Source organism: Megalobrama amblycephala, linkage group LG23, assembly GCF_018812025.1.
Source record: "Megalobrama amblycephala isolate DHTTF-2021 linkage group LG23, ASM1881202v1, whole genome shotgun sequence".
NCBI lineage: Eukaryota > Metazoa > Chordata > Actinopteri > Cypriniformes > Xenocyprididae > Megalobrama > Megalobrama amblycephala.
Window position 1 is genome coordinate 17,656,245 of NC_063066.1, and position 14,027 is coordinate 17,670,271.

Consider the following 14,027-nt stretch of genomic DNA (forward strand, 5'->3'; position numbering starts at 1 on the left):
TAATGAGAAGCTATTGAAATACACAATCTGATCTATCATAATATATGATCTATCCAAGCAATAGACCCTTTTCACATTTCTGGGTTTTTCATAGTTGGGTAAACTTTTATAGTGGTGAATGAGAGACTTCATTAAAGGGTTTGTTCACCCAAAAATGAAATGATGTCATTAATTACTCACCCTCATGTTGTTCCACACCTGTACCTTCGTTCATCTTCGGAACACAAATTAAGATATTTTTGATAAAAATCTGATGGCTCAGTGAGGCCTGCATTGGCAGCAAGATTATTTCCTTTCTCAGTGCCCAGAAAGCTACTAAAGACATATTTAAAACAATTCATGTGAGTACAGTGGTTCAACCTTAATATTATGAACGAGAATACTTTTTGTGCGGCAAAAAAAACAAAACAAAATAGCGACTTTATTCAACAATATCTAGTGATGGGCGATTTCAAAACACTGCTTCATGAAGCTTTTGAATCTTTTGTTTCGATTCAGTGGTTCGGAGTGCATATCAAACTGCCAAAGTCATGTGAACTTTTCCAAAACACTTACGATGTAATGAAGCCTCGTTTACTGAAATCACTTGCACACATGAAAATCCCTCACTTTTTGGCGAAATTCGCCGTTTTGAAACCAAAATAGGTGACCTACGTGAATCGTGTAGATTCGAATGAGAAATTTATTTTTTTTTTTTGGGGGGGGGGGGGGGAATTCATATTCAGTGAACTGCGAACAGGTGCGCGTGCCAGAAGGGAGCGCGAGATTCAGTGAATTGTGAACAGATGCACGTGCCAGAAGGGAGCGCAAGTGCATGGAAATATTAACGCGAAGGGCCTTGCATCACCAGTGCAGACCACCATCAGAAGTTGAAAGCACGCCTGGCCTCGGCGTTTTAACTGATTGAATTTGGTGAGTGATGGTTTCAATAATTTTAATATTTTCTGGTATATCTACGTTACCCAGGAGCTCTGTTGACATAGACTTAGCTAACGTTAGCTACAGCTTGATGAATTGAGTCATTGAACAAAGCAGGAGAGAACGCAACGTTAGCCAGCTAGCTAAAGCTCTGGTGGAAAATTATTAGCTAACGCTACAGTTTTTGAGGAGGTAGATTTTGAGGTGAGGGGACTGACAAGGCAGAAGGTAAAGTGGTCCACCGTTCTATCAATAAGCAGACCTGCCAACCTGTACGCAATTTGTGTAGCGGATCTGCATTTTGACTTCAAAGTACGCTGGTACGATTTGTCACTCTAAACTACGCAAAAACCTGGTGACGCGCAGTCCTCAAATCAAGCAACAGCAAAAGAAGAAGAGTTCGACCAATCATAGCGCTAGGTTCTTCCCCCAAATAGCAAGTGGGGATGATTGACAGATGCGTAAAGCCTATCATTAAAAAGAGACTGAAAATCGACACCAATAAAGATTCCCGCTCGATCCCCCTTCATAATACTTAGTAAGGAGGCCATAATTATTTTTGACTCATGGCTGAAGATAAGTTTCTTCAGCTCTCCCCAGGTTGGCAAAAAAAGCATCTCAAAATGCATCAGATTGATGCTTTAAAATATGGAATATTTAAATGTTTCTTTAATATTTAAATATATTACCCCCCTAGAGGGGTAATATCCTTCTCACCTTTTTCACCCCTGAGCTGTTTTCATGCCTGCACTTGATTTTGGCGCTCTGAACCACTGATTCGAAACAAAAGATTCATAAAACTTCAAAGCTTCATGAAGCAGTGTTTTGAAATCACCCATCACTAGATATTGTTGAATAAAGTCGTTATATTGGGGGTTTTTTGGCGAACAAAAAGTATTTTCTTCACTTTATAATATTAAGGTTGAACCACTGTATTCACATTAACTGTTTTAAGTATATTTTTAGTAGCTTTCTGGGCATTGGAAAAGGAAATGATCTTGCTGGCAATGCAGGCCTCATCCACTGAGCCAGTGGATTTTATCAAAAATATCTTAATTTGTTTTCTGAAGACGAACGAAGGTCTTACGGGTGTGGAACGACATAAGGCTGAGTAATTAATGACAGAATTTTTGGGTGAACTAACCCTTTAAATATATTTTTTGTGTTTCCATTTGCACAATTAGCAAGAGAAAAATTCAACAATAGTGTTTTCACAGCTTTCAAAAAGAGTAAACTCCCACAGCCGCTGTATTGGAAACACCCTCACAGCAGCGTTAACTAGTTTTTTTGTAATTTGATACAAAGGTAATATAATACTAAGTATAGTATTATAAATGCACATAAAATATTTTTCACAGATCACAGTCTGTGAAAAGGGTCTATAATTTTTCCCCCTGTGCTTTAAAATAATAACAAATGCACCCATCATGTGTGAGACATAATCCCCTTTGTCAGTTCCCTAAGGGCCTTATAAATTTGAACAGTTTAGAGAAAAGCTCCACGATGGCATTGATAGGCGTATATGGCACACGCTCATCCACTGGAAAAGTGAATAAAGAAAAGAGTGGCCAATTGGATAGTGTCACGACCGTCAGTGAGAGTGCCCGAATTAGCCACTTGAGGGCACTCCATCCTGGACTGTTTTCACCCCATTGACTACACTACCCATAACGCACTGCCGGACTCATTATCCATTTATCACATCATTACACCCAGCTGTCATGTATTTTGTAATCAGTGTCTGTCTATTTAATCTCAGTTGTTTCTGTCCTCAGTTGTGGTTTGTTGTATTTGTTACGTGCACCGTTTGTTTCTCTGGCCTTTTGTTTTGTGGACTGTTTCTGTGATTTTGACCCTTGCCTGTTCCTTGGATTATGTGTTTGGAGTTCCCTTTAATAAACATCACTGCACTTGGATCTTACCATCTTGTTCTTGTGTGCACCGTGACAGAACAAACCACCAGACAACAGATCCAGCAGCATGAGCTTCCGGATTCCTCCGCCAGCCACCACGAGGGAGCGGATGGCTCAAGTTCGGGCTTTGACGGCCCAACGTCAGGACGGCTGGGAGGTAGGATGCTTCGCCAAGGTCTTTTGGACGATGGCGGTGGGGCTGGGGTACAATGATGCAGCTTTAAAGGATTTCTTTAATTGCTGCCTTGACGATCCTCTGCCTCAATGTGAGATGGAAGGGCTACGGATTTTAGACTTCTGGAGATTTGCCGCATATCTCCGCCATCGGAGAGAATGGACCTCACCGAGTCAACCAGGCAGTCTGCATGCTCCAGCCCAGGAATCCGTTTCAGAAGGCACAGGGGAGGTGGGCGCTGAGCCTCAGCTTCACTCCGGTAAAGGGAGGAGGAGGAGAAGGAAGAAGGCTTCTTCCATCCTTCAAGGCCCGGAGGCCGCTCCAGCCAGTGAGTCAGCTCCAGCCAGTGAGTCAGCTCCAGCCAGTGAGTCAGCTCCAGCCAGTGAGTCAGCTCCAGCCAGTGAGTCAGCTCCAGCCAGTGAGTCAGCTCCAGCCAGTGAGTCCGCTCCAGCCAGTGAGTCCGCTCCAGAGCCCGCTCCAGCCAGTGAGTCCGCTCCAGAGTCCGCTCCAGCCAGTGAGTCCGCTCCAGAGCCCGCTCCAGCCAGTGAGTCCGCTCCAGCCAGTGAGTCCACTCCAGAGCCCACTCCAGCCAGTGAGTCCGCTCCAGCCAGTGAGTCCACTCCAGAGCCCGCTTCAGTCAGTGAGTCCATTCCAGAGTCCGCTCCAGCCAGTGAGTCCACTCCAGAGCCCGCTCCAGTCAGTGAGTCCACTACAGAGTCCGCTCCAGTCAGTGAGTCTACTACAGAGCCCGCTCCAGCCAGTGAGTCTACTACAGAGCCCGCTCCAGCCAGTGAGTCCACTCCAGCCAGTGAGTCCACTCCAGAGCCCGCTTCAGTCAGTGAGTCCATTCCAGAGTCCGCTCCAGCCAGTGAGTCCACTCCAGAGCCCGCTCCAGCCAGTGAGTCTACTACAGAGCCCGCTCCAGCCAGTGAGTCCACTCCAGAGCCCGCTCCAGCCAGTGAGTCCACTCCAGCCAGTGAGTCCACTCCAGAGCCCGCTTCAGTCAGTGAGTCCATTCCAGAGTCCGCTCCAGCCAGTGAGTCCACTCCAGAGCCCGCTCCAGTCAGTGAGTCCACTCCAGAGTCCGCTCCAGTCAGTGAGTCTACTACAGAGCCCGCTCCAGCCAGTGAGTCTACTACAGAGCCCGCTCCAGCCAGTGAGTCTACTACAGAGCCCGCTCCAGCCAGTGAGTCTACTACAGAACCCGCTCCAGCCAGTGAGTCTACTACAGAGCCCGCTCCAGCCAGTGAGCCCGCTCCAGCCAGTGAGCCCGCTCCAGCCAGTGAGCCCGCTCCAGCCAGTGAGCCCGCTCCAGCCAGTGAGCCCGCTCCAGCCAGTGAGCCCGCTCCAGCCAGTGAGTCCGCTCCAGCCAGTGAGCCCGCTCCAGCCAGTGAATCCGCTTCAGTACGGCATGCTCTCCCTATCAGTCCGGTGATAGCCAAGAGGGCTGTCCTCACGTTCTATGTTTTGGCGGTCTTGCGTGCCTGGAGGATGCTCTCAGAACAGCCTCAGCCTGAGCCCGCTGCCGTCCAAGAGCAGCCCCAGCCTGAGCCCGCTGCCGTCCCAGAGCAGCCCCAGCCTGAGCCCGCTGCCGTCCCAGAGCAGCCCCAGCCTGAGCACGCTGCCGTCCCAGAGCAGCCCCAGTCTGAGCACGCTGCCGTCCCAGAGCAGCCCCAGTCTGAGCACGCTGCCGTCCAAGAGCAGCCCCAGCCTGAGCCAGCTGCCGTCCCAGAGCAGCCCCAGTCTGAGCACGCTGCCGTCCCAGAGCAGCCCCAGTCTGAGCACGCTGCCGTCCAAGAGCAGCCCCAGCCTGAGCCAGCTGCCGTCCCAGAGCAGCCCCAGTCTGAGCACGCTGCCGTCCCAGAGCAGCCCCAGTCTGAGCACGCTGCCGTCCCAGAGCAGCCCCAGTCTGAGCACGCTGCCGTCCCAGAGCAGCCCCAGTCTGAGCACGCTGCCGTCCAAGAGCAGCCCCAGCCTGAGCCAGCTGCCATCCCAGAGCAGCCCCAGTCTGAGCACGCTGCCGTCCAAGAGCAGCCCCAGCCTGAGCCAGCTGCCGTCCCAGAGCAGCCCCAGTCTGAACACGTTGCCGTCCCTGAGCAGTTCCAGTCTGAGCCCGCTGCTGTCCCTGAGTCCTCCGCTCTCCCTGATACGGCCACGGAGACCGTTACCGAGCTGCCCGCTCTCCCTGATATGGCCATGAAGCACCCTTGGCCTACTGCCCTGCCGCCGTCCAAGCCTTCTGCCCTGCCACCGCCCAGATCTTCTGTCCTGCCGCCATCATCCAAGCCTTCTGCCCTGCCGCCGCCGCCCAGGCTTTCTGCCCTGCCGCCACTGCCCAGGCCGTCTGAACCGTTGGAACCAGCCTGGTCAGTTCCTCCGGCACCACCCTGGCAATCAGCCAGGATTCCAGACCCGCTGGAACCAGCCTGGTCAGTTCCTCCAGCGCCACCCTGGCAATCAGCCAGGACTCCAGAACCACTGGAACCAGCCTGGTCAGTTCCTCCAGCACCGCCCTGGCTATCAGTTGGGCACCCTGGATCTGGCCCACCATCCCTCCCCCTGATCCTCCTCCTGTCCACCTCCCTCCTGAGTTTGTGTTTTTCGTTTTTGTTTTGTCTGGTGGAGCGTCTGGTAGCCGCTCCTTTGAGGGGGGGTAATGTCACGACCGTCAGTGAGAGTGCCCGAATTAGCCACTTGAGGGCACTCCATCCTGGACTGTTTTCACCCCATTGACTACACTACCCATAACGCACTGCCGGACTCATTATCCATTTATCACATCATTACACCCAGCTGTCATGTATTTTGTAATCAGTGTCTGTCTATTTAATCTCAGTTGTTTCTGTCCTCAGTTGTGGTTTGTTGTATTTGTTACGTGCACCGTTTGTTTCTCTGGCCTTTTGTTTTGTGGACTGTTTCTGTGATTTTGACCCTTGCCTGTTCCTTGGATTATGTGTTTGGAGTTCCCTTTAATAAACATCACTGCACTTGGATCTTACCATCTTGTTCTTGTGTGCACCGTGACAGATAGTGTCTGTTTAAGCGCAAACATGCCTCCAATCTGGAGAGTGTGGTAATGCCTGTGTAAGCAATGCAGAAATCAATATAATGAGAAGGGGGAAGTGCAGTATACAGTATCCAAGAAAGAATGGGTTTTAAGGACAAGCTCTTCGATAGCTTAATGTGTACGTAAAAGAGCATGCCATGTCCTCAGTGTGGTTTCTCGGACAACGTAAAGTTCAATTAGTTATTTGCACCTGTTCCCCAACTCATTTCTCTAATGAATGTAATTCTAGATAATTGGAAAACCTTCTTCCATAGCGATTTACAATTCAGAGCAACATCAAATTATTGAGTGTTATTAAACCAAATGACTGGCGAAGACAGTTGTAGACACTGACATATGGAAGAAGGCACAGGTACAGCATCTATAACGAACTTTAAGTAGCTTTTGCCGCTCAAATCACCAGTTAAAAGGCCAACTTGACAATACCCAACAATTAACTTGAGAGTTTGACAAGTCCCAATTACTGGTAAATCAAACTCCCAAGAAGCTACACCTAGTGGCTTCACAGTGCCTCTCACATTGTACCTAGTGCAACCAAACTGAGAATTACAGTACAATTACTGCGAGCAATTGCACCTATCCAAACAGCAGAAGAAACTCTCAGAAGTCGTCCCTGATGAACCGCATGCCTCTTTTCCCTGCATTTACCACATTGGGTCAATTAAGCTAATTAGACTAGAGAGGAGACCAACAAATTCACATTCCTTCATTGGAGCTAAAGTGGCGATTGATTGTTACAGAATGGAACAGGTGGGAGGCTTTTAACGAGGCCTGAAATAATTGCTATGGGGCTGTCATTCTGCAAAACATTTTTTTTTTTTTTTTTCCTAAATCATTCATTTAAAAATCATTAATTTACAGTAAAATCCCAATTAATATTATTAAAGGTTCAGTAACAGAAAGATGATTACAAAGCCTCAGGCATCAAACAGAATTCACTCACGGCACTACGTTTGGGAATTTCTGGATGTTCAAAAATATCTAAACAATTATATTCTCATTCAGTTCATATTCATTGTTCACATACATGATTGAATCGTTTTTTTTCTTCTTCGTTTTCAACAAAACAAACTAAATTGGCTAAAACACTACATAAAAGAAAAGCCATTTCAATGAAATGAAATTTTCTAAGCGACGCAGACAGAATGAATTTATTAGGGTTGTGTGTGTGACAACCAATTCCCTCCAACAAGCTTGGTTTCCAATTAGCAACAATGTGGCATATGCTGAGAGATGTGAGATTTCTCAGTGTGAACTCATTTTAAATTCGCCTACGCTGGTGAGAGGGGTCTGAACCACCAGCTAAGGATGCTGAGCTTCATTTGCAACAGATAACAGATTTAATGGCTTATGCTCTTTGACAAATAAGCTGCATTTTCAGACCTATTTAGAGATGTCTACACATTTTACATACGCCTGTGTGGCGCTATCCACACTCCCTGCTAAAACTGTGTGAATATCACAAGCTTTCTGTGAAAGGAAGACATATCAGTGTGAATTATGCATACCGTCTAACCCGGCAGTGAAGTCTAAAACGGCGCAGGCAGAAATGCAGCATTACTCCCTTCATTCTCATCCTCTGTCATGCCTCTCTACTCTATCTGTGGGGCTATTTTTCCAGCTGAAGGTAAAGATAGAGTTCTGCACAACACATCTTGGGGCTTTCTAGATTATTCTGCTGTCAGTCAAAAGTAGAAATTAAAAAAAAAAACGAGTAGCCTTCAGCTCATTTACAGCGCCTTCCAGTTTCTTTTGCTGCTTTTTAATAATACAAAAATTCAAATCAAATCCATCCAATTTATTTATTTTTTCTATTTTTAAGAAATTCAATAACATCTCTTAGTTCCATTTTAATCTATACAGCATGGCGTCACTCTTATCTGGGATCGTTTCTGTATCCATGTCTGGAATATCTCTTATCAGTGACTCAGAATACTGGCACTCGTCCTTAATTCCCAGCAGAATATGAATAAACATGGAGGGCAAATGCAATTTCTCCCATGAGCAAACATGGTGCAGTAACACAATCTTCATTAAACAACACTGTTGATTCTATTTCGAGGTTATGATCCTACAACCTTCCCCTAATAATACTTTTTTTTTTCTTTTTCCGTTTACTTTTCAGTCATATAGCCAGCAAGGGCAAGTGGTTTCTCTCACAAACCCAATCACAATACACTATTCACAATGTAATGCATCTTAATAAACCAATACAGGACAGTATATCCTCTCCCACTAACTAGATGGATGGGTGGATTGACAGAGCGATGGATGGCTAGTGGCGTAAAAAGGATGTTTATCCCTCCCTCCACCCCTGCTCTCGGAAGGACAGTTCTTAAGTGCTTGTGGATTTTATGTTTACGGTGTTTTATAGGGCAGATCCAGGAGCCAAGAGCTGTAAAATGTTGTGAGAGGGAGGAGAGAGAGGACAGGGGGTGGAGGCAATGTTATTGTAAATCCAATCTTTATGGAGAACAACAGACAAACAGTCCTCCCCACTCCAGCCCAATTCTCCATCACTCTCCCTATTGACTGATTGAGTTCTCAAAGTTTCAAAGACTCATGTTGCTTTTGTCCATTTTTGCTCAGTTCAACTGTTGTTTAAACCTGACCTTCATAACAGCCTAGCACAGACAGACACTAAACTACAACCCTCAATGTGGTTTAATTAAGCCCACGGGTCAATTATCCTAAAATTGTTTTGTCATTTGATATAGCTCAGTAGCACCTAACAAGCCTCCATAAGTGTTTAACATGGTCAGGGTTGCTAATTTGTCAACATTCCACCCAATATTTGACTGAATTTGTCTGACATGGCAACCATGAGCATGTTCTCTCTTTCATTTTTCCACTGCGAAAGGTGGTACCAAATATCTAACTGCATGTTGGAGATTATCGATCTCCAAAGCTATTTTCTGTTCAAAGGAAAGTCACTGCTTGGTGCTACCTTTATCTCGGAGATAAACTTTAATAAAATACAGATCTGTTTCCCAACCCTGGTCCTGGAGTACCTCCAACACTGCACAATTTGGATGTCTCCCAAATCAAACACACCTGATTCAATTCATCTGCTCTTTAGTACAGACTCCAAGACCTGAAATGGGTACTACATTAAACTTTTACATGAACAAATTGTTTGTTTTATTAAACTACTTTCAGTATTGAAATAGTTCATTATTTGAACTACTTCAAGTATATTAGAAATGAGTGGCCCAATCAGTCACAGATTTACTTCAGAACACCGTGCGTCATGTACTAGAAGTACATTAACGTCTCTCTGCTTTAAAGGGATAGTTCATCCAAAAATGAAAATTCTGTCATCATTTACTCACCTTCAAGTTCTTCCAAACCTGTGTGAATTTCTTTCTTCTGCTGAACACAAAAGCAGATATTTTGAAGAATATGGGTAACCAAATAGTTGATGGACCCCACTGACTTCCACAGTATTTTTTCCCTTACTATTAAAGTCAATAGGATTCAACTGTATTGTTACCGACATTCTTCAAAATATCTTCTTTTGTGTTAAGCAGAAGAAAGAAATTAATACAGGTTTGGAACAAGTTCAAGGTGAGTAAATGATGACAGAATTTTCATTTTGGGTGAACTATCCCTTTAAGAATACAAGTACTAATCGAGAACATTGTATCTCAAAGGTTATTTTATTCATATATGTGGGCCAGGTGCCAAAAATCTTGCCCACTCCTGGATGAAAAGCTAAAAGATATATAAAATAATCACTGCACTGTAACATTTGTATGGTGAAAATTTCCTGATAATTTACTCACCCCCATGTCATCCAAGATATTCATGGCTTTCTTTCTTCAGTCAAAAAGAAATTAAGTTTTTTGATGAAAACATTTCAGGATTTTTCTCCATATACTGGACTCCAAACGGTTGAAGGTCAAAATTACAGTTTCATTGCAGCTTTAAAACGTTCTACATGATCCCAGACGAGGAATAAGGGTCTTATCTAGAGAAACTATCGCTCATTTTCTAAAAAAAAAAAAAGTCAAATTATATACATTTTAACCATAAATGCTAATCTTGAACTAGCTCTCTTCTTCTTCTTCTTTATTAGAATTCTGGCAGTGTAAACACTGCTAAGTGTATTACTGCCCTCCTCAGGTCAAAGCTAAATTGTCATATACAATATGCTAGTGCAAGTATATAACAATTAGTTCATGACTCACTGACTCATTCTCCTGTAAAGTGTTGCCGCCATCTAATGGCGTTTTAATGTAACTTTCACTCAATCCATATTACGCACTAATGGACATTATATAAAATAATATTTATTGAACAACAAATAAACACAATTGTACAGTTCAGTAAAACGTAAAGCACTAGTTATAAAAAAAAAAAAAAAAACTATAGGTCACCATTTACGCTTGTATGTGGGTTTTACAAATATTTAACGAATGAAAAAGGATTTTAAAGAGCTTGTGACAAAACCCCGTAACTCCATTGGATCCTCAAACTGTCAGTCAAACCTCATAAATCCGCCTCACATCGTGAATTAAGTGCGCGCACAGATTTGGACATCTCGTCTATGCAATGCAAAGGTAAATAAAGATCTGATGTTTGAAAAAAAAAAAAATTGTAAAGCGTTTTCTTTACTCAAAAAACACTGTTTATAAAGTTTAATGTTTTACGTATTTGAAGAGAGGAGAAGAGTCTTCGTCTGATATGTCCCGTCTAGTTGTAGCCAATATGCTATGCTATATAAAGGATGTAAGGTAACGTTTATTAAATATTTTAACATAGCACAATTCGACTTGCTCTGGAACAAATAATAGATTAATAAGACCAAAGATTGCCCGTCCTATGTACTCAAATTTAATTATGTCTCATGTTTAACCACTATAAGAGCCAGCGGCAAATCCCCGAAGCACTGGCCGAGATGAAGCTGTTCTCGGCGCGTACACGAGCACTGAACTGACGCCCTGGAGCTCGCATCTCCGAAAACGTCAAAACAAATTGTAAAATAGGCGCTGTTATTAAATATGAGTCACATATTTCAGGTCTAAACAACTACATTCTCGTCTAAAAAAATCTTAAAACTACAGTTCGTGGTACAACAAGTAGTATTAGCAAAAATTACGGTGGACTTGCTCGGCCGCCATGACGGTCACTTCCAGCGGAGTGATACAGACGGTGAAAAGGTAGGAGGAGTGCTGTTTTCACTAAAATATCGCACGGCTATCAGCCAATCAGATTCGACAACCAGACAGAACTGTTGTATAAATGTAAATATCTAGAAGAATAACAAAGTGCAGTAAATGGTACAAGCTACAAGCAATACTACAAGCAGTAAGAAATACCAGATTGCAATAAAACAACAGGCGGTTTTCTACAGCTAAAAAAATAACTCGAAGTGGATAACACTGGAAGCCAGGCACATTCAATTTACAAACTGCTGTGCCCATTTTTACTTTCAAAGGCAGGTGGATACACAACGTCCTTGATGTGAACAGTTCATGCAGGTTTTTCCCAAAAAATTACATTTTTATCCTTCATCAAAACATAATAACATGTCCCACCTCTGAAACTACTTTTCTTCTCTTTTCTTTTCTTAGACTTGATGTCACCAAGCCCTCTTATTTTTCTACCTGTCATATAGCAACAACTTTTCAAGATCCAGTCAAATCCCAATGGGTAAAATCAAGTGCCTTGCTTTTTTCTACTTCACTCTGAAATGTCACAATAAGTTGTAAATGCCATTTCAAGTTGACTTTAAAAAAAAAAAACACCAATTACGTTATATTATACCTGCAAAATTAACATGCTATAAAAAAATACCAGATACAAAAAGTGCGTGCTTTCGCTCACTTGGGTACTTTGGTGAGTGAGATGCATACTTAGCAGTCCTGGGAAGTTCATTCCAACCTCCAAATTAATGACCACTGGACAGTCTGTTAATCCTCACGCTTTTACACCGAGACCTACGGCCAGCCGATCAATACGTCAACTGGGAGAGATGAATCAATGCACTGTCAGACAAACTCCTCTATCTCTCTCTCTTCATGCCCACTCTTAGTCCTTTGCCTTTTCAGCTTCTTTTTCTCCTCGCCCACTTCCTTTCTTTCTGCTCATGCACACCTGTTTAAATGAGATCCATTAGGCCGGCTAGCAGCATGCATAAAGTCCTATGTGGTAATACGATTGCTAAAACATTAACCAGTCATTGCTTTGCTTTATGGCAGCTTAGAGATGATGATGGAGAAATAATAAACCTGAGCACTCTACTAATGCTGAATGAATATGCTAATGTTAATATGCTAAATATCTGGAATATGCTGACTCTATTAGCTGTATATTAATTATGAAATAGTTTTATTTCCTGACCTACAACGGACCGTAGTCAGGTTAGTTCAGCATATTTATTTGAGCTCAATTGAAAACAAGGCTGTGAAGGATAGATCTGTACAATCCTAATATCTTAGTTACATCTCATTTTTACAGTCATCTTTCATAACAATGTACTTCAATGTTGAACAACTGACATCAAGGTACACAACAGTATAACTCAATGAACATACTGTAAATCTGTCCCTCATAACCTCAAAGTAATAACTTATAATGTTCCAGGAAATCGCTTTTATGAAGAAAACTTCTGTTATCATTTTTTTTTCATTGTATAAAATCCATGATGTCAACCAATCATAAAATTGTCATAAAGAAAATATAGGAAAAAATATAACAGAATACAAATTAGTGGTTATTGTTCAGCAGTGTATTTGATTTCTTAACAAATTAAAAGCAAGTGATAGGAAAAGATAAAACCTGTCAATTAAAAAAAAAAAAAAAAAAAAAAAAAAAAAAAAAAACATGGGCCGTATATATAAAGCTGCTCAGAGTAAAATTTTAGTCTTAAGTGTGTCAAAATACTAAGAATGATGTAATTTCACTCTTATTCCTAGACTTAAAGGGATTAGTTCACCCCAAAAAGAAAATGATCCCATGATTTACTCTCCCTCAAGCCATCCTAGGTGTATGTGACTATCTTCTTTCAGACAAACACAATCAGAGACATTTTTAAAAATGTCCTGGCTCTTCCAAACTTTATAATGTAGTAGTGAATGGGGGGGGGGGACTTTTGAAGCCCCCAAAAATGCATCCATCCATCATAAAAAATAATCCATAAGGCTCCAAGGGGTTAATAAAGTCCTTCTGAAGCAAAGCGATGGGTTTTTGTAAGAAAAATATCCATATTTAAAACTAAACTAAAATAGCTTCCGACAGATGACCGTCTGCATACTGCGTAAGTCAACTTAAGATGGCTCGAGGGTGAGTAAATCATAATTTTCATTTTTGGGTGAACTCCCTTTAAGAATAAGTGTGATTCATAAAGGTTAAAATTAGGTCTCAGGTCCTAAATTATATAGGAGTGCTGGAGAGGTATCCTAACCTAGTTAGACCACACCATTTCCAACAAAGACATAATATATTGGAGTTACGTACATGTATATAATGTTATGATGATGGGGAGATACAGGCTTGATCGTAAAGGGATTCTTTTTGTAACTGACCTTGTAAGAAATGTAATAACTTCTCCCACTCTACAAATCAATGCTCTGACTGCAGTAATCAAAGTAATAATGACATTTTTTGGCAACTGTAAAAATGCAGCAGTCGTTGGCGCCGATAGCCTAGTGGTTAGTGCACCGACAAATGGCACGAATGCGTTCACGGCAACACAAGCTCGATTCCCGTCTCGAGGTCCTTTGCCGATCCTGCCCCCCTCTCTCTGCCCATTGCTTTCCTGTCTGCTCTCTACTGTCCTCTCTTAAATAAAGGCACAAAAGTCCCATAAATGTAACTATAAAAAAAAATGCAGCAGTCCACCAGTGATGACTTGGGCCAATCAGTCACAGCCAGCAGAGTCTTAAATAACACTATTGTGGCCCTGACCACACCAAACATATAGTAGTGGCCAAAAGTGATGTGCAAAGTT

The 14,027-nt window shown here is 42.9% G+C and overlaps 1 protein-coding gene across 3 annotated transcripts in view; it reads right to left on the reverse strand.

Annotated features, from left to right (window-relative positions):
* Positions 1 to 14,027, reverse strand: part of macrod1 (mono-ADP ribosylhydrolase 1) — an 82,766-nt gene that overhangs the window by 63,573 nt on the left and 5,166 nt on the right. The window lies entirely within an intron of this gene.